Here is a 20,184-nt window from a genome sequence, read left to right as displayed (position 1 = left end):
TTACTACTGCTGACCTTTGGTCATTTGATCGCACGAGCAATCAAATGAAGTTCCGAAAACCCCTCAGGTGATGGTAGCTAAGTCAACGACTATCTATTAAATGTTAAATGTATACAACACTTTATGAGAGATAAATGTTCAAATATAACGTTCTAAACGATCCTGAAAAGGCTTTCTGGATCTTAACGGTCGGCTTAATTTGAGTTAACTCCAATTGCTGAGTATCCAGTTGCGTCCTGAAAACTATTCTCAATCGAATTTTCCGATATAAGAGGACCTTTAAACGTCTCACGAAAAAGAACTCTAGAGGTGAAGAAAAAAATTAGAGCTAAAATGACAAGGTTGTTACCTTTTTCGGCCCCACTTTGGGCGCCAAATTCGTGATAAATCAATCTGAAGTGTATATTTTTATTAAAATATGGATAAAAATCAAAAGAAAGGGACTAGTTTATACGGACTATTGATAATATTTTATTCTCATATAAATGATGGCTTTGAAAATGTGGATTTATATTTTTCGTTAAAAGTTGATGTTAACTTCTGCGAGGTTCAAAACGAAAGGACTTTACCTTTACTTTACCTTATTTCGAGTGAAGTGAGTGGGGTCCAAAGCAGAATGTCAAATCTGCTGGAACGATTGTTGTTGATATCGAAATATACTATGTTGTAAGAGTTCAGAGGTCGCTGTTTAATTTGGGTTTGTCAAATAAAAACTTGTTGAGAAAAAAATATATATATTTTTAAGATTGCTAGGGTCTGGAACAAGATAAATTACGATTTCCACCTTGTAGATGAAGGGGTTTTTTTTAAGTACAATATAGACTTTTTTTCCAGGGTACGTCAGTTGTCAAGAGGTACTGTACAGTCCATCCGATACTTGTCTCTTTGAAACCTTGCAAGTTATCGACTGACCTCACTGATCAAAACAAAAACGAGAAAGTAAGTGTAAATTGTAGAATCAGTAAAATGCAAAAGATATATGAATCCATTTATGTCTAAAATTGCTATTTCCAGAGCGTAGTAATTAGGAGAAGACAATATTTTTTTGATTTTTTTAAAGACTGGTGAGTAAGCAGCATTTTATTAAAAGAAGGCGTGACAATGATATGATTTGCATATGCCTAAAGGAATCTCAATACTAATAACTAAACCAAGAAGGAAAAAATAGAAAACTGGAATTTCATAGGACATTTGAAAGACATGGAATATTGTGAAGGAGTTTATTGAAAATTGAAAAATATTCTATCTTAAAATGCATATCAAAAGAGAATTAAGTAAATATACTTTTCGTATAGTTGGATTTACGAAATGGATGTTAGGAGGGCATGCTCCTAAAATCGTCCACTACACGTTTCGACGAACACCTTAAAAAATACGGAAAGTGGACACCAAAGGGAATTGAAGCCGTAAACATTTTGAATCCTTGAATGTAAATGCCTTATTTTTCGAGATCTGAAAATATTTAATATTAATGGAATACATGATCAAGATCCATTTTTGATGGCCAATCCAAATATCTGTACCAAAATTAGGAAGTGGCCACCAAAAAATTGACTTGACTAACTCAATTTCCTTTCAGGCCATTTTTCCGAATTTTTGAAGTCGTGCTTCTTAGCGGTATACATAATCGGACTGGCTATAAAAAATAGATCTAAAAGGTGATTTTCTTTAGTCTCTGAATACATTTTGATCTCGAAAATTATGGCATCTAAATTCAAGTATTAAAAATTTTGGTAAAGTCAATTTTCGTTGGTGTCTACTTTCCGATTTTTTGGAGGCTTCCTTTAAACGGTAAGCATATTCGGATTGGCTATTGAAAATAGATCTCGACAATCTATTCCGTTAATCCCCAAATACTTTCAGATCTTGAAAAAATTTGGCATTTTAATTCGGGTATGGAAAAAGTTCACGACCTTTTGAACGTGTGCGTCCATATGGTATGCATATTCGAATTGGCCATGTAAAATAGATTTAGACCGTGTCTTTCGATAGTCTATAACGGTTTTCGGAACTAAATATAATATGGTATTTAAATTTAAGTATTAAAAATTTTTGACTAAGATAATTTTCTTTCGAGCCATTTTCCAGACTTTTTGAAAGTGTATCCAAATGATATGCATATTCGGACTAGCCTTTGAAAATGGATCTAGACAGTGTAATCAGTTATTCTCGAAATATAGTAAGATCTCCAACAATATTGCATTGAAATGCGTTTGGCGTACCTTTCTGTCTTTTTGGTAGCGCAAAGTGGCCATCAAATATGGTTCTAGACCATGCATTTCCACAATCAATAAAATTTTTCAGAACTACATAAAATATGGCATTTTACATTAAACGTTCATAATTTTAAATAAGTCAATTTTTTTTCGGGCCAACGTCCATACCTTTTTGGGAAGTGCGAACAAAGGGAAATTTGAAATTTTTGGCTAAGTCAATGTTCTTTGATGTACACTTCTAGACTTTTTGGAGACTTGGGTCCAAATGATGTGTATATTTGTATTGGCCATAGAGAATATATAAAGGGTGTTTTATAAGCCCGATAGAACTTGAAATTGTAAAAAATAACACGAAAATTAAATTTTAATCAATTTTTTTTATTCGAAACATGAATAAGTGACATTAACATTTGAAAATGATTTCTGGCATATGGGCACCGCGGATGTTCTTGACGAAGTGCGTTCTAGACGTCCAATTTTTGGCCACTTTTTCGAGCAAATTTTTTGTGTTTCTTTTTACAATTTAAAGTTCTATCTAGCTTAAAAAAATAACCTATGTAAACCACGTCTTTCGATAATCGTTAAAGATTTTCAAAACTTTAAAAATATGGAATTTAATTTGACGTTTGCAAAACTTTGATTAAGTCAATTTTCTTTCCAGCCAACTTCTAGCTCGAAGATTTTTTTACTTTACGTTACACAGATGATCCCTGTCATCTAAAGAAATGCATTAAACAAATATATAAATATATACCACTTACCACACTAAGATAATTTGAGCCAAATAGGATGCACCTTTATATTTTACTGTGCAATCCGCTTCGGATATCTGTTGAATGGTTTTTGAGTTAATTGCATACATATGTTCGTCGACAAATTTTACCAAGGTAAACATGGTGTTGCTGAAGTGGGGTGTACTAAAAAATTTAATTAGTTATTCTAAGCTAAAGAAATATATGTGTATTGGCCAAATTCTAAAGCAAAATTTAAAATTTCGTCTTTTAACACTAGCTCTTGCTCCTTTTGTAAAAATGTGTTCTCTACTTTTCATAACAGTACTTTAAATAGAATGACGCCAAATAGTAACGGGATTTGTCTTAAACCGTTAAGTTTTTACTTCACAACTTTACGTATATGGCTATCTCTCTTTTTCCAAAGCAATCATAATGGCTAGCTTAAATTTGTCTATTCTTGTAGTTTGGAGTACAGAAATTGCATGAAAATGTCAAAAATCGATTAAAACTTCATCGAGTTTGCACTGTTCCATGCATATATAAAATGATACATATAAAACTCAAAAGCAGAATTCTCTGGAATTTATTTATTATTATGCTGGACTACACCTAATGTTGTTACTCATTTAATTCACGAATATGTATTAAAGAATTCAACACTTATATTTTATATCTATTATTTTATACGTGTGTGGCTGAAATATTACAATATTTACAAAATTAACAGGGCGTTGATCCCCTTTTTATCACCAAAATATATATTTTAACCACGGCTATTGGGAAAAAACACTTACAAAAAATTGGGGGGTCGGGTGTAAACTCATCTCGTTCCAAGATCAATGTATGTAAATTAAATTACTTACCTTCAAAATTTCATTGACTTTCGGGTGCAATACATAGTTCATCTAAAAATTCAAAGGCCTCGTTATATTTCACAATCAGGCTATGCTCCAAAAACTTTCAGAATTAATTATATAGTATAAGAATACGGTTTTCACTTTCTGTGAGGCTTCACTTTAAATGGCTATTGCAATTTATCCGACGGAACTTTTTCTATACAATTATTACTCCCCGAACGTCAAAAAATATGTGAATATATTATTTGTCAGGAAAAAAGTAATTATGAAAGAAAATATATAAAATCTTAGCACACACTTTTATTAAGACGCGAATGAAAAGTTACATACTAAATTAATAAAGAGACTTCATACGAAAGACGAGTTTGTTTTCTATAACCTCCACCATACTATGGAAGGTATATATGGTTTGTCATTCCGTTTGTAGCTCCTCGAAATACTCATGTTAGACTCCACAAAGTATGTATATTCTGGATCAGCGTATTCTAAATTGATTTATGGATGTCCGTCTGTTGTAAACACGCTATCTTTCGCATTTGAAGTTCGCAATAGGTTCTACAGCACATAACACAAAATTGCACATTGAGGTCCACGTCTTCGTTTAGCACCCATATAACGGTACCTCCCGATATTCGGTATTTTGATGATTTAAGCGACATTATTAATTATTCGTAGTTGATATTAAAGCCTTTGACAAAAAACTACCTATGCAGGTCCACGTCTCCGTGTAGCCCCCATATAACAGGGCCTACCGATATTCGAAATATCCATAATTTTAACCACATTTATCAATGGAATTACCTGAAATTCTACACAAGGAGTTCTTTGTGAGTACTTTACTTTTTGACTTTTGAAGAAAATACAGTTGCTCTTTTTTTCTGCATTTTAGTTCATAATTCAAGTCATCTTCTTGAAATTTTTATTTAGCAGCGTTAATTTCGACTTGTTAGTATTGGTTTTTTATGGCTTGTATAATGATATGGACCTGGCGTATTTGGATTGTACGAGGCGTCGAATTTTAGGCAAACGCTGTAAAGCATAAAAGCCTAACTTTTTATACCCTCCATTACTATGTTGATCAACGAAAAAGGAGAAAGGACATACCGAGAATCTCAAATATCAAGTTTCACCTAATTTGGTTGAATATTATTGACCAACATTTTTTATAAGTATCTATTCTCCTAATTAACATCAATTTTTGCATACATAATGCCATGGTACAATAATTTACAAGGTAGGGTAAGCTTATGAAATCAATAAAAAACCACTCTGAATCTAGATTATTGTTTCTTCAATGTTAATAATACCAAATGCAACTAAATATGTTGTTTATTTTCCATTTTCCCCAGTTTTTAATTCGAGAAAAAATCTGTCCAGTTGGTTACGTGATTACAGTTTACTTTCATCCCAATTGTATGAGGTTTATATGGTGGAATTGAGAAGGTAAATGCATTTCAAATAAGCATTTCCATCTCTGCATTTTCTGTAACTCGATCATTAGAAATATTCAAAAACAACATAAAATCAATAAAAGAAGACCTATTGCCCTCTGTGTCATATTCCGTTCAAATAAAAAAATGTCTCATCTGAGTTATTGAGTTTATATTTGTGTTTGAAACGAAACTTACAATAGTTATTTAACATTAAAATGCCAAATGGACAATTTAGAAAAAAAACTTAGAAAAGTTGTAAATTATTGCAGGTTCTGGAAAAGAGCAAATGTTCATAACATTGAGCTGAATACATAAATGATCGAAGAGAACAAAAACACGGGACACAACGCATATTTGTTTATTCATAATTTAAACTAAACATAGGGAGATATCAAAAGTCTTGATTCATGACCAGGCGCTAAGAGAGAAGGCATATGTTTATCCCTCTTACACCTGTAAAAAACAAAAACGCTTAATTTTTAGTTAATTTTATTTCGCTCTCCCGTTCTCTATACTCAGTATTCAATTGCTCCCTAGTCACTTGGCGGCTGTTTCCATACAGTAATGTTCAAGAGTAGTTCGCAGATCATGCACATTTACGAACGAATCAACCGGTTACTATATATATACATATATATATATATATATATATATATATATATATATATATATATATATATATATATATATATATATATATATATATATATATATATATATATATATATATATATATATATATATATATATATATATATATATATATATATATATATATATATATATATATATATATATATGGTTTTGGAAATTGGTAATTTGAATAAGGCTGTAATCCCGAAATGTGTTATTTAGGCCTCTGATGTTGTCAGGAGCTAGTATCGAGGTAGTTTTAAAAATGCGTCCTATATTTGTACGAAAAGTACTAAACGAATGTAATAATAATAATAATAATAATAATAATAATATTAATAATTATACTAATTATAATAATAATAATAATAATAATAATAATAATAATAATAATAATAATAATAATAATAATAATAATAATAATAATAATAATAATAATAATAATAATAATAATAATAATAATAATAATAATAATAATAATAATTGTTGGATGAGGAATCCGCCTCGCTAATGGTTTCCACTGGATTTTGAATAAAGATGCTATTGGTTCAAACAAACAGTATAACTTTATTTAATCCAATATATCTTATATTAAAATATTTTTTGATTATTATCCGTCTAAAAATAATTATGTCCGGCCAGGCTAAGTACCAATTTCCAAAAGACGGAAATTGACGCCGAGTCATTGACAGAGAGGCCATAAACTAACTCCGAAAATATTTTCGACGAGTTAGTTACAAGCTGTTTTAAATGAAAGCTTAGCGTATAAAACACATCTACGAACTAAATAAGAGTTTTGCAGGTGGCGGCAACATCCTCCCCCCCAGTATAACAAGAGGAGTCCTCGCCGTCATACGACTTTTGGGAAGCCACATCCAAAACTGCCAGTTTCGCCACAGGTCTTTCCATTATTCCATTTGCCGTTAGAACCTTCGCACTTCTAACCTGTCCATCCTTTGCCAACCTAGTCTCTAGTATCTTACCTCGTGGCCAGACATTACGAGGAAAGGAAGGGTCAACGATTACCACCAAGTCCCCTTTACGAAGAGGAGCCTGCCTTTCAAACCACTTTGACCTACACGTTAATGTGGGCAAATATTCTGCCAGCCACCACAGAACACATTTGCATACTGCTGAGAAACCAACCAACTGTGCCTTAACACTACGCCACTATCATCACACGTAGACATCGGTTTGAGCCCATTTGAACTACCCACTAGCAAATGATTCGGAGTAATCGCTTCTTCAAATTCGTCGCCTATCGGTACATACGTCAAAGGTCTTGAGTTCACTATATTTTCTACCTCGATTAAATTGCTAAACAGTATCTCGTCGGTGGGAGCTCTTGACGGGGTTATCTTATACAAAATAGTCTTTATCGACCGCACCAACCGCTCCCACGCACCTCCCATATGTGGAGAAGAAGGTGGATTAAAATTCCACTTTGTGGTAGTGGTGGTAAATGATCTGATGAATTCATTTTTGTCGACGTCATGTGGAGCTTCTCTCAGCTCACGTTCAGCACCGACGAAGTTCGTACCATTGTCGCTAAAAAATTCTCTCGGAATTCCTCTTCTCGACATAAAATTACGAATGGCTAGTATACAGGAACTAGTGTTAAGAGAATGCACGAACTCAATATGTACTGCTCTCACCGTCAGGCATGTGAATAAACAACCATATCGCTTTCTCTGTGACGACCAACAGTCACAATTAAGGGTCCAAAAAAATCCAAACCTGTGTAAGTAAAAGGTGACTCAGAAGAGGCTAGCCGAGCCCGTGGCAATTTAGCCATTTGGGGAGCGTTTGGCTTGCCCTTATACACTTTGCACCACTGACAATTTCTAACTACGTGTTTGTAAGCAGTACGTAGTTTATTGATAGAAAAAAGCATGTGCATGTGCTGAAATTTTACATGATAATCCATCATTAAAAGGCTCGTTATATAACTTGATTTAGGCAGGATTATAGGCGATTTCTGTTCATCCGGTATTTTGGCGTAATCAATCCTTCCATCAATTCTAAGAACTCCATTAGGGTCTAAGTAGGGTGATTTTTTATATATGTCACTAGATTTTGGAATCACTCCCCCAGCCTGCAAGCATGATATTTCATTGAAATATTTTTCCTGTTGAGCTTGTCGTGTAAGTAAGTTTATTGCTGTCGCCAATTCTTCCTGCGTAAGTTCCCCCTTCTGGATTTTTCTGCATCGTATGTAATTTACAAATCGAAGAGTATATGCAGTAGCTCTTACTAAACGCTTCCATTTGGAAAATCGTGAATAATCTATAAGTTCATTTGGCATTGTTATCTTAAAGGCATGGTGCTTCATTTCTTCATTAGTATCGGTAAATTCAGTGGATGTTCGTGGCCAATTACTCTCATCTTGGTATAGCATTTCAGGACCAATAAACCATCTACTACAGCTGTCAACTCGTGGTATTCGAGACCATTTTGTGGCCTCATCCGCTACATTTTGCTTCGAAGGTGTGTATCGCCAATCCTTTGTCGAAGTTAACTCCAAAATTTCTGTTATCCTAAAAGCCACAAATTGGCTATATTTCCTGTGGTCTGAGTTTATCCAGCTCAAAACGGTCTTAGAGTCCGACCAGAAGATTTTCTTGGAAATCTTTATTTCATGATTATCGCAAATATATTTTGAGTAACGAGCTCCGATCAATGCAGCCATTAATTCCAATCGAGGCACCGATGTTATCTTTAGAGGAGCTATTCGCGTTTTGGATCCAACTAAAGAGCAAGACACTCTATTACCTTTTAACAATCGAAGATAGCAAACAGCAGCGTATCCATCTTTACTAGCATCGACGAAAGTGTGTAAATTAATATCGGTATTATTGTAATCAGAAAAGACTTGCAAATAGCAGCGGGGTATTTTGATATGTTGGACACTTGGCAAAACATCTATCCATTGCCGCCATTTTGAGGATAAAACGGGGGATATTTCCTCATCCCATTCAGTTTTGGATCTCCAAACTTCCTGTAGTAAGGGTTTAACATACATAATGATATTGCCGATAAGACCTAGTGGGTCAAAAATTGACATAACTATTCGAAGCATTTCGCGCTTTGTTGGGCATCTTTTGTGAAATATATCGCTATCTAATAACCATTGCGAAATTTTAAAAGTAATTACATCTTCTTCATGATCCCAAAAACACCAAGAACCTTTTCAATTAGGTTAGTGTCTTTGGGATTTAAGCATTTGCTATTGTTACTACCAAGCGAGTCGGATAGACCGTTCAAAACCTCCTTACTGTTCGAAATCCAATTACGGATATAAAAGCCACCCTTTTGGTGTATATTTTTGATTTGCGATATCAATTTAATGGCTTCTTGGGAAGTGTCGCATGAAGTCAAAAGATCATCCACGTAGTGATTTCGTTTTATCGATTTTACAGCAAGAGGATATTCTTTTTCGAATCGCTCAGCATTCAAATTTTTGATGAATTGTGAAATGCTAGGTGCACATGAAGCACCAAAGATCATAACGTCCATAACGTAGACATCCGGCTCAGCAGTGGGATTGCAATCCCTCCACAAAAAACGTTGAACATCACGATCCTCCTGTCGTACATAAATTTGGTGAAACATTTCTTCAATGTCGCCACACACGGCCACCTTTCTTTCGCGAAACGCAAACAGCACTTTAGGTAATGATGCTAGCATATCAGGACCCTTTAATAAAAAGGAGTTGAGGGACACACCACTAACTTTAGCTTCGGCATCCCACACCACACGCGACTTTCCAGGCTTATTTTTATTAAAAACAGCAAAAATTGGTAAGTACCAAACTCTCTGGTGCGTACTGATTTCTTCAGCTGAAAGCTTTCTGATGTAACCCCTTGAATTGTATTTTACAATTGTATTCCTAAAAACATCTAAGAGCTCAGAATTCTCTTTTAACTTTCGCTCGAGGCAAAGGAGTCTTTTCATGGCCATTGGATAACTGTCGGGCAGATTTAAAATTATCAAATTTCCACAACAATGGCGTTTCAAAGTGACCGTCATCCCTATATCTTACAACTTTCTTTAAAAGTTGAAGAGAACGCTCATCATCCTTGCTTATAAGAGGATCACTATGTATAATCAATACACTATCCAGGGAATAAAAACTCTTTACCAAATCTTCTATTTCACGATCTTTCCTATTGCATTCGCAAACATGGTAACAATGGGTGTCCGTACTGCAACAGGTTCATTTTGAGATCCTTGTTTAATTTTGGATGAAAGCAGCAAATTGAAATGATTCAGTCCAATAAGAATTTTTGGCATGGCGTTTGTGTAGCTTTTTATTGGTAAGTTGTTTAAATGCGGGTATTTATGCTTAAGGTCCTCGTAATTTAAAGTCTGACATGGAAGATCCAATGATTTTACAGTGTTTACGTTCAATGAAACACGCTTCCCTCTTTCACCTGAAATATGTATGGTTAACCTTTTGGAATTATTTTCACATCTCTCCATTATTTTAAATAAAACTTTCATAAATTTACAACGGTGTGTATTAATTGCTTCCACTTTATTCACGTGTTCATTACTATTTTCGTATGTTTTATTGTTACCAGCTGATCGGGCACTATCATTTGTTGGAGAATGTCGATGTAAAGTGGAATGATGATAATATTGACATCCCTGCTCACCACATTGTGATTTCCTTTTACACTCTCCGTTGTGTTTGCATAAGCAATTCTTGCAAAGCTTATGTGCTCTTACAATATTCCACTTGTCGCTACGATTAAGAGAAAGGTATTTAGAACAGTTGGCAATTGATTTATAACTGCTCAAATTGCAAACATAACACCTGCGACCTTCGTTATGAGTGTGAATGTACGCCCTATTATTGTTGTTGTTTGATTGCATTCGTTCTCTTTTACTGGAATAAGAGTTTTCAACTGTTATACAGCTGGCAGATATTCCAATGTCAAATATCCATTGAGCGAATTCACTCATATTGGGGGTTTTGTTTTGATTTATTAATTGCAATTTTTGTGTTCCCCATTGTAGTTGATAAAAGGGCGGCATTTTTTGTATTAACTCTTGGAGAAGTGATGAGTTGTTCAATTCATCTAACAAATTAGATGATTCGATTGTGGCAATCAAACTTTTTACATTAATGGCAAATGTGGTAAATGATTTCAAATTTCTTCCATCAAGAGGAGGTGTATTTTTAATTCGACTTTTAATGGAATTTACGATCTTTTCAGGTTGCACATATAGAAGGCGCAATATTGACATAACCCAAGTTACGTTTGTTGGATGCACCAAAATGTGTTGAACTTGTCTTAATGCATCTCCAGTTAAAGCTTTTTGTAGTCGAATAAGATTTTCGCTGTCGGTAAATCCACACACATCCGTGGACCATTCATACGTGGATGAAAATAAAGGCCAATCCTCTGGATGTCCCGAAAATGTTGGTAATTCCCTAGGAACAGATTTACGAGCTTGCTGTTGACTATGGTTCAGCTGAGTCGTCTCTAAGTATCTCGTTGGTGCTGTAAATTCAACATTATTTGTGGACATGTTTGGTGATGAAAAATGATGAGTGGATTGAAAAGCACTGTGGTTGTTATTATTTGAATGCCTTTGTACATTTGTTACTATTGAATTGGTTGTTACTGGTCGCTCTTGTGAAGACGGAATGGATGCATTTTGGTTTATAGTATTTGAATTGGTGAATATAATGCCTGTTGATGGAATCTGACCAGATGTGCCGGTTAACGGAAGTGCATGTCCCTCTTGACAGTTGATATTAGAAGGTTCATGTGAAAGAAATGTAGCGGCTGGATTTATTCGACGTGTTGTAACAGGAATATTGGTAAGCCTCGTTTCAATGTTGTTATTCCGAATTTCGTTATTGAAAGTAGAAGTTGGATCAGTAATATTACTGAAATAAACTGATTTATTTGGCAAGCTGCATTGTGCTTGCGATTGGGCCGTTTTATTTGGATTCTGAGTTCTTGTTCCAGATTGGTCTGGAATTAGAACTATCGTTTTTTCTTGAGTTTGTTTATTTGGGGCTTCGTTGGTAGGAATTGTTTGAAGTTGAAGCAATGGATCTATGCCATTTTGCACACCTTGTAACCATTGGTGAACCGATAGGAACGTTGTGTCGACGACGTACTTAGACGATCATTTTCATGGCGTTTTAACAATCTATATTTCTTCTCTAAATATTGTTGATTGAGAGATCTCTCCTCTTCCAAGCGCTGGAGATCCAGCTGAAGGAACCGAGATTGGGAATAATTCGAATGTCTTGAGGAGTGATTACTTACACTGTTAGCAGAGCGAGATGACGCAATATCAACTTGGTTCGAGATGCAAGTGTGGCATTTGAAGGTTAGGATTGATAATTCGTCATTGTCATAGTTTGTGGGGGGTTCAAAGCTCTTGTGGCAAATTGTGCAGGTAATCAAATTTTGGTCGTGTGGGTTTTGGCAAGGTGGAGTCTTAGGACAATTTTGTTGACCCTCCATTGGTACTTACTGTGGTTGGCAAAACAGTGCTGATGAAGATTATTTCAACGGATAAAGTTGATAATGCTTGGTTGGCACAAAAAGAATTTTAAAAATGTTTGATGAGGAATCCGCCTCGCTAATGGTTTCCACTGGATTTTGAATAAAGATGCTATTGGTTCAAACAAACAGTATAACTTTATTTAATCCAATATATCTTATATTAAAATTCTTTTTGGTATGGAAACCACTAGAATATCAATTGATGTGTTAGATATTTTTTGATTATTATCCGTCTAAAAATAATTATGTCCGGCCAGGCTAAGTACCAATTTTCAAAAGACGGAAATTGACGCGTAGTCATTGACAGAGAGGCCATAAACTAACTCCGAAAATATTTTCGACGAGTTAGTTACAAGCTGTTTTAAATGAAAGCTTAGCGTATAAAACACATCTACGAACTAAATAAGAGTTTTGCAGGTGGCGGCAACAATAATAATAATAATAATAATAATAATAATAATAATAATACTAATAATAATAATAATAATAATAATAATAATAATAATAATAATAATAATAATAATAATAATATAATACTAATAATAATAATAATAATAATAATAATAATAATAATAATAATAATAATAATAATAATAATAATAATAATAATAATAATAATAATAATAATAAAATAATAATAATAATAATAATAATACTAATAATAATAATAATAGTAATAGTAATAATAATTGTAATAATGGAATAATAATAATAATAATAATAATAATAATAATAATAATAATAATAATAATAATAGTAATAGTAATAATAATTGTAATAATGGAATAATAATAATAATAATAATACCATTATAATTAATAATATTAAATTTGGTATTGGGTGTAGGCTGGAAGCCCGCAACATGTTATTTAGACCTCTGATGTTGTTTGTGGAAATCTAGTTTTGGAAATGCGTCCTACACTTGTACGAATGTTACTAAATAATACTAAACTTGGTATTAGGTAAAGGAAAAAGGCTGGAATCCAGAAAGATGTGGAGGTTGTTTTAGCAATGCGTCAATGACAGTAAATTTAGTATTAGGTGAAGGAATAAGACTGAATCCCCAAATTTGTTGTTTAGGTCTCTGTTGCTGTCTGTGGTCATGATGTGTAAGTGGTTTTGGAAATAGGTCCTACATTTGTACAATAACTGCTTAATGATACTAAATTTGGTATTGGGTAAAGAATAAGGCTGGAATCCCAAAATTAGTAATTTAGGTCACCAACAAAGACTGTGGATAAGATATGGAGGTAGTTTTGGAAATGCGTCTTATATTTGTACAAAAACTACTAAATGATACTAAATTTGATATTGGCTGAAGGAATAAGGCTGGAATCCCGAAATTTGTTATTTAGGCCTCTGTTGGTATCTGTGGTTGATTTATGGAGGTGGTTTTGGAAATGTGTCCTATATTTGTACGAAAGCTACTAAATGACACTTAATTTGGTAATGGGTGAAGGAATGTGGCTGGAATGCCGAAACTTTTTAATTATATCTATGATGTTGTCAGGGGTGGTTTTGGAAATGGGTCCTATATTTCACACTATATGACACTAAATTTGGTGTTGCCTAAAGGAATAAGGGTGGAATCCCTAAATTAGTTATATAGGTCTCTGTGGTTAGGATATGGAGGTGGTTTGGAAATCTGTCCTATGATTTTGAGAAGGCTATGTATGTGGTTTTTGAAATGCGTCCTATACTGGTACGAAAGCTACTAAATGACACTAGATTTGGTATTGGGTGGAGGAATAAGGCTGGAATCCCGAAATTTATTATTTAGGCCTCTGAGGTTGTCAATAGTTAAAATATGAAAGTAGTTTTGGAAATGCGTCCCATATTTGTACGAAAACAACTAAATGGCAATGAATTTGAGATTGGGTAAAGGAATAAAACTGAATCCCGAAATTTGTTATTTAGTTCTGTGTTGGTGTCTCTTTTTACATGTATATTTGGTATTGGGTGAAGGCTGGAATCCCGCAATTAATTATTTAGCTCTGATGGTGTCTGTGGTTGATATATGGAGGTGGTATTGGAAATGCGTCCTATATCTGCACGAATGCCACAAAATAACACTAAATTTGGCTGGAACACTGAATAAGGCTGGAATCCCGATAGATATGGAGGTGGTTTCTACAGTGCGTCAGTGACACTAAATTTGGTATTAGGTGAAGGAATAAGACTGAATCCCCAAATTTGTTATTTAGGTCTCTGTTGTTGTCTGTGGTTGATATGTGTAAGTGGTTTTGGAAAATTTTCCTATATTTGTAAGAAAACAACTTAATAATACTAAATTTGACTGGAATTCCGCAATTTGTTATTTAGGTCTCTCTTGATGTCTGTGGTTAAGATATGGATACGATTTTGGAAATGCGTCCTTTATTTGTATAATAACTACTTATTGATACTAAATATGGTATTGGGTAAAGGAATTAAGCTGGAATCCCGATATTAGTTATTAAGGCCTCTCTTGGTGTTTGTGGATAAGATATGAAGGTAGTTTGGAAATATGTCCTATATTTTTGAGAAGGCTACTAAATGACACTATATTTGGTATTGGGTAAAGGGATAAGGTTGGAATCCCGAAGCTTGTTATTTATGTCTCTGTTGAGGTGGTTTTAGAATAAGAATAATACTATAATAATTACTAATACTAAATTTGGTATTGGGTGAAGGCTGGAGTACCGCAATATGTTTTAAGGTCTCTATTGATGTCTGTGGCTAAGGCATGTATGTGATTTTCGAAATGCGTCCTATACTGGTACGAAAGCTACTATATGACACTAGATTTGGTATTGGGTGGAGGAAAAGGTTGAGTTGACATGCCGCCATAGACATCTAAATGTCAACACAACCAAAGACTTTGAGTTTGATCAACGCTTGAATTGCAAGCTAACACCCACGCTTTATCGTAAGCTTATCTACATATTGTTGTATGACTAAAAAGGTTATATCGTTTACCATAATAAATATACAAGGCAATTGGCCTACATTTATACTAAAACTATTGTGTTTTCTTTATTTTTATTTTATTTAACCCCCTAGATCTTTGGACGTATTGGACGTACTGGCTCTATTGGGAGAGCTTCGCCGGCACTTGTTCCCCGAGTCCCTATAGTGCGGACTTAACATTGGTCGCGTCGAAACGGATAAGGAACATCCCTATGCTTCACAATTTGGTCCATTTTGCTGAAATTACAGTCCACAGCATCATTTATGTGCATCAATCTATATCAGTACGTATAGTGAGCAAACAATAATAAGTGTTTCGTTTATTGGTGGCCGTCAAAACAATCGTCGCGTATTCCCTTTTTTTCGCGATCGGTCAAAGTCCATTTGCGGACATGACAGCGGGAATAATAAAATCAAAACAAAATTAATAATTTTGAATTTTCGTTTTGGTTCTTATTATTCTCCAACTTCGTAGTCAATATTGTTGACATATTGATAATTTGCTGTGTTACATTTTAAAACAGCATCCCTCAAAGTGCAATTTCTATTCTCCTTATTGTTTTCGTTTTAGGCGGCACCAAATATACAGAAAAATATATTCATATTTACGGGAGCAACATACGTACATTTTACAGCCTATTGGTGGCTGCATATTTGTTTAATACACACACGTACGTATTGTTACATACTCCAGCATCGTCGCTTTGTCGTTCCGTCTAGTCGGTCAATCAGTCAATTGCATGCGACAAGCATACACACACACCCGCATATAAATATTTCGTTTGGACAATTCTCTTTTGTGTCGTATCCGTTTTATTGTACAGTCCCCCGCCACTGTATTATTACACACTGTCTGGTCGGTAAATTAGTACTGATACCAGTTATTATATATTTCATTGTAAATATATAAAATCAGTGTAGGGGAGCATTTTAAGGAATATTTTTGGGCATTTTGAATTTTCGTGCCGGTCAATTGGACATTAAGGTTGTGTATGACGCTACTTTGCATATAGTTGAAAATAGATAGATTAGTTTATTCAAAGATTTTTCTTATTTGTGAGAGATAATTTCCTGTTTGGTTTTGTACTGACCGTTTTCCGAGGATGACGAAAAATCGCAATATTGGGCTTTAAGTGGCGTTGCCGGTATGCTGGCGTTTAGCGCGGATATGGCTCGTCGGGTTGCACGAATATCTAAAAGGGGAATATTAAAAGAAGCCTGATACATGCTAAAAGAGAAAAAAAACTACACTTCCCTACCAAAAAAAAACTCAATCTCAAACTCACCTTAACCTAATTCTATCCCCCGGAAACAGCTCTCTTGGCGGCTGTCTGACCAAGAGATAGTCCTCCCACCGAGAACACCTCTCACCATGACGTCGCTACTCCCTGACGTCCCAAATTTGCCCCTTCACTTACCTCCGTTTATACCATCCCTACCACCTTCTTAAAGGCCTTAAGCCAACGACATAATTTTCATTTGGAGGTATACAATTTTATTAAATCCATTGTAGTCAGATAATCTTACATATTGTAAAAAAAAAATAAAATTAATTCCAAATCTAAGCTCCTTCTCCTTCTTTTTCCTTTTCAGGGTTCGATGGCGGGTATCAAGAGCTAGGAGCACTGATGACAGTTAATAGACAAGGTTCTTCCCAAGGAGTAAGTAAGTATTAGTGTATGAAGTCTAGCTTTATAACTACATTCCCGGTTAAAGATTAAAAAAAATAGTTTATTTTCCAATACCAGGCCAGGACAAACAAAAGGCAGTAGGTCGACACCACAAAAACAATCGACGAGAAAAAAGTGGATACCTAACCTCTAAATGAGCTCAATTCAACGAGGGATCCTGCACTGCAACACGAGGGAGTAAATCTTAAATTAAACTTCTTTTGTTTACCCCTTCTTCTCTAAAAAATTTACTTTTCTTTTCAGGAAAACCGCGGAATTTAATTATGTTGCTTCGTCGTCCGTCTGTCTGTCCGGAGTTAATAGTAACGTCTATAGGGAAGACACCAAGTCACGCTGGTGTAGCAGTGACGGCAAATCTGCGCCTCCCTCAATGGATTGGATGGGCGATGGTGTGGCTCTTTACTCCAAAAATTCTGCCAGGCTTTAATTTTTTAAAATTTTTCTTATTTTTTTTTTTGTATTTATTAAGTTTTGTTTTAAACTTAATTCAGTTTCGTTTTGTTTTAAACTTAATTCAGTCTTAAACCTTTTTTTTTTGTTTAAAATTTTGTCAAACTTTAAGATGTTTATTTAGTTTTCGATTAATTCTTAAGTATACTTTAAAGTTTAGTTCTTAAATGTTCACATTTTAGCTTTTTTAATTTTATATTATGTGTTAGGATTGTTTAAAGCCTTTTAGCTTAAAAAATGTTGGTATTTTAATTATTTTTATTTATTTTGTTGAACAAATCAAATAAATAAATGCTATTCCTTTTAACTTAAGAAATTTATCGCCACAAATGCCGGGTGTTTTTCTTCGCTAGGAGCCACGCATTCAATCTTCTTCGCTGATGAGATAAAAAAGGCCGATTTTCTTCCTAATTTTCCGCAGGAACTTTCTTTTTGTCATCTTATTTTTTCAAATTCTATGTTCTTTCCCTGCTACATGACTTTTCGTCAACTGTTATACGAGAAAAATCAGCTGTTTAAGTGTCCCATTGAATGCCAACATTCTTCTTCTTATCACAATGGTTAACCCATTTTAAGGCGCACTCACAAAACCAACTATCCTGCCGATGTTCTTATTAAAGGATAGGGGGAAAAAGTGCGACATTCGTAACAGGAATTCAAAAAAAATTAAAGTTTCTAGTTGGGCATTTAAGAAAAATATCTAAACTTGGCATCCCTAATAATCGTGATTTGGCATCCCTAACACTCATTTTCCAATTTTCCACATTAGAATAGCAATTCTGAAATGTTTTATTTACTACAGTGTAAAAACCCAAATACGACACGCTTGAACGTCGTCTTAACCTGGTATAAGAAATACGCCATGCACCAGACGCAATCATTTGGTGTAATTCCAGCTGCCAATGAATGGAATTGATGTTTATCAATGAAAACAAATGGAGTACGAGACTATTGCAATATTTTTGGCGGCATGGAGCACGGACGGACATGAATTCGGATTTACAGAAAAGTGGAAAAAACTAAAGAAAATAATAAAATAATTAAAAATCAATAAGTGAAAGTCACGTTTGTGAATTTAGTGTGTTTAATTAAAGTGAAAATTGTTTAAAGTGCCAAAAAAAAAAAGAATGAACTGGTTGCATACAGTGCGGATGTATGTGCCAAAATTACAATGCAAATATTTGCAATAAAATTAATCCCAACGAATCGAAGAAAACAATGAAGATATCAAAAAAATAGTACGGAAACTATTAAATATCGTAACAAAGTGGCATTTACAAACTAAATTTTATGAATTTAATGGAATTAATTGTCTAATAAAAAAAATAGAATGACTTCTATCAAGTGTGTGTGTGAGTGATATGTGGTGATTGAGAAAAATTGCATACAAACTGCAACCATTCAGTGAAACGTGATTTTGGCGGAAATATTGAACTTCGAAAAACTACTATTATGATTTTCGAAGAAAAAGAATAAAAGAGAGTGAAATGAAGAAATGAAAGTAATGAAGTGAAAACATAAAAGAATGGATAATTTTGGAGAAATACAGTGAAAGTGAAAATAAACAAAATTGGAATCAAAATAAAAGAATTAAAGCGATTTTGTATCTAATGCAAATTGTAAACGAGTCGATAAATAAAAAAGCTAAGTGAAAATATGGTGAAATTTACAAAATATTTTATGATAAATTATTATAGTTGAAACTGTTATCAACTTGAATTGATCGGACGGACATAACAAAGTAACCAATGTAAAGAGTAATGTTCGAAATAAAAGTAATTTTTGCAAGATAAAGGATTTTTGCAAATTAAATTAAGAACTTAATGTGAAAAAAATAACACAAATGCGAGATAAACTGTGAAGTACTGTGAATTAACGATCCTTTTATGGAAAATAAATATCTGCGAATTTAAAATGTAAAATATAAGATTTAAACTGAAGATTAAAATAAAAATAAAGATATCATAAAATCGGATGGACATATTCGGCGCAATTAAGAACACATTTAATTATACTTTTTCCTAATTCCAGGTTACATTTCTGAATTTAAATAAATGCTTAATATTTGAACAACGAACTAATATTATTTTGTTTTTATCTTTACAGATTTGTGATTGCGGAAGCACAAATGGCCAAGGACAGTCACAATGTGACTCGTTCAGAAGTCGTAGACATAGAGTTAAAGTCAGTAAACCCGGGGAGCTTAAATTCATGTTCTGGCTTGGGACTTCTGACATCAGCTGCTATAGTCTAGAAGACTGGACGCCAATCCGAATAGTAGGAAAATAAACGGGATGCCGAACTGGTCATCATTCTACATTCTAGCCGAAACTATAGAGGAACTGCCGTTGGATCTTCAGAAATATACGTAAGATATGTTTTTTATTACTTTTAATTTCCCCTAGTTTTTGGTAATTTGCTCTAAAAGAAATCAGGAATTTATCAAATTCTTTACCATAAAAATTACTATTACTCACATATTTCTATAATAAATTTTAAGCAACCTAACACATTTGTATGTATGGCTTAATACTGCATTGCAGTCTATGCCTTTTACATCTATATTATTGTTATTATATTCTTTTATATATTATTTTTGCTAATTCATATTTTCTCTTCCTTTCACTTTATGGACCAAAACTCGGAGATATTTGGTTCACCCTATACCCACAACACACATGGACCCAA

This window comes from Musca domestica, unplaced genomic scaffold (genome assembly GCF_030504385.1).
Source record: "Musca domestica strain aabys unplaced genomic scaffold, Musca_domestica.polishedcontigs.V.1.1 30, whole genome shotgun sequence".
NCBI lineage: Eukaryota > Metazoa > Arthropoda > Insecta > Diptera > Muscidae > Musca > Musca domestica.
Note: the sequence above shows the minus strand (reverse complement) of the source record.